The sequence below is a fragment of the Helobdella robusta genome (assembly GCF_000326865.2).
Source record: "Helobdella robusta unplaced genomic scaffold HELROscaffold_61, whole genome shotgun sequence".
NCBI lineage: Eukaryota > Metazoa > Annelida > Clitellata > Rhynchobdellida > Glossiphoniidae > Helobdella > Helobdella robusta.
The window spans coordinates 135,916-138,668 of record NW_008705338.1 but is presented as its reverse complement, the minus strand read 5'-3'; positions in this window follow the sequence as shown (position 1 = coordinate 138,668).

Below are 2,753 nucleotides of genomic sequence, written 5' to 3'. Positions count from 1 at the left end.
GTTATCTATAACTCGAAATAGCTATTTCCAAATTTATTTAATAAAAATTTTTAAAAAACAATAAAATGTCTAATTTTTAATAAATTAAAAAGAAATATAAAAAAGTTGAACAATGCTGAAAGTAGTGTTGAATTTTTGAAATGTTGCGTTAACAACAGTCTGTTACCAAAAAATATATATATATATACATACGCCGTCGGTCTCGAGCGGATTGTTCTTTGGCATCATTATACGGGACATAATACATAATATATTTTATGACCGTCTATTATCATTATAATTATCTATTATATAATTCTAACATTTTAAGCCTATCATCTTAATAATTATCTTAATAATGTATTTATATACAATCAAACTTAACTTTCCATAAATATTAAAATCAAACTTTCCATAATTAATATAATAACTGCACTACGCCACCAACCACACTTTCAAAATTTTTCAATACGATTTTATTTCATTTTATTTCACTAATTCTATACTATTTACTTAATTTTATTTAATTGTTTAAAATATGTTGGTTTTACCAAGGTAATTGCATTCACTCATATATTCCTGCATGCTTAAAAGTAATTTTCTCGTGATTTTATATGTTTTAATATTTCTAACTATTTGACTCAGGCTCTGACGATGGCACTAACCGAAACGGCCGTCAGCAAAAGCGTTGTTTTAAATAAAGTTGAATCTACCAATCTACGACGTGTTGAATTATTATTCAAAAAGTAATAACAACAAAATGTGGAATTATTTTTAATAAAACCTGCTTATCCAAAAACCTCGTTCCAAATATTATATATATATTAGGGTGTCCCAGAAATGCACGGAAATTTAGTGAAGAGAATAGTGTGGTCAACAGTATCAAAAGCCGAGAAAAAGTCAAGAGCAAGAAGAAGAGTAAGATTACTATTGTCATTAGAGAGAAGGATATCATTGTGTATTTTGAGTAAAGAAGTTTCAGTACTGTGAGCAGGTCTGAAACCAGATTGAGATACAGGTAGCAAGGAGTTAAAGTTTAAATAGGATGACAGTTGATTAAAAACTACTTTTTCTATTATTTTAGAGATGAAAGTAATATTAGTTACAGGTCTATAATTAGATAAAGAGGTAGGATCTAAGGATGAGTTTTTAAGAATAGGAATAACAATAGAATTCTTATAAAAAGTAGGAAATTAGGAGGTGAAAAGAGATAAATTAACTAATTTGAGTATGATTGGATAAAATATTGAAGAAAATTCTTTAAGTAAATTAGAAATTCTGACGTAATCTAACAATCGAACAAGATCGCGAGCAGCGACTGCTCCATCTCTCTCGAGAATTAAAAGTTTAAAGGAAGGTAGTTCAAGACTTGTCCAATCAACTAACTGAATTGTTGAATCAATGGGATCACTGTGATGTTGATTGCAGTGTCAAGACTGAACTAAACTTATGCCGGAAAGAATTTATAAATGCATATATGCAGTATGAATTCGAAAAATAAGTTTATTTTGAATTTTAATAAACTAAAAGTTTACCAAAAAACTTTAGTGAGAAAAATCGAAAAAAACGAACTACAAACATGCTAACGCCAAACATTCGGTAGAATTTATAAAATATTGTTAAAATTATGAGCTACTACCAACATTTACTCGAAGTTCTGCGACCAACTGACGTAATCTAACAATCGAACAAGACCGCGAGCAGCGACTGCTCCATCTGTCTCGAGAATTAGAAGTTAAAAGGAAGGTAGTTCAAGACTTGTCCAATCAACTAACTGAATTGTTGAATCAATGGGATCACTGTGATATTGATTGCAGTGTCAAGAATGAACTAAACTTATGCCGGAAAGAATTTATAAATGCATATATGCAGCATGAATTCGGAAAATAAGTTTATTTTGAATTTTAATAAACTAAACGTTCACCAAAAAACTTTAGTGAAAAAAATCGAAAAAACGAACATGTTAACGCCAAACATTTGGTAGAATTTATAGAATATTGTAAAAATTATGGTCTACTACCAACATTTACTCGAAGTTCTGCGACGCGACCAACCGACTTTATCTAACAATCGAACAAGATCGGAAAATTCAACAATCTAACAATCGAACAAGAATTCGGAAAATAAGTTTATTTTGAATTTTAATAAACTAAACGTTTACCAAAAAACTTTAGTGAGAAAAATCGAAAAAAACGAACTACAAACATGCTAACGCCAAACATTCGGTAGAATTTATAAAATATTGTTAAAATTATGGGCTACTACCAACATTTACTCGAAGTTCTGCGACCAACTGACGTAATCTAACAATCGAACAAGACCGCGAGCAGCGACTGCTCCATCTGTCTCGAGAATTAGAAGTTAAAAGGAAGGTAGTTCAAGACTTGTCCAATCAACTAACTGAATTGTTGAATCAATGGGATCACTGTGATATTGATTGCAGTGTCAAGAATGAACTAAACTTATGCCGGAAAGAATTTATAAATGCATATATGCAGCATGAATTCGGAAAATAAGTTTATTTTGAATTTTAATAAACTAAACGTTCACCAAAAAACTTTAGTGAGAAAAATCGAAAAAACGAACATGTTAACGCCAAACATTTGGTAGAATTTATAGAATGTTGTAAAAATTATGGTCTACTACCAATATATATATATATATATATATATATATATATATATATATATATATATATATATATATATATATATATATATATATATATTTTTTTATTATATATTGTTGTCTCACCCTCTGAAAAGTGTCTCTTG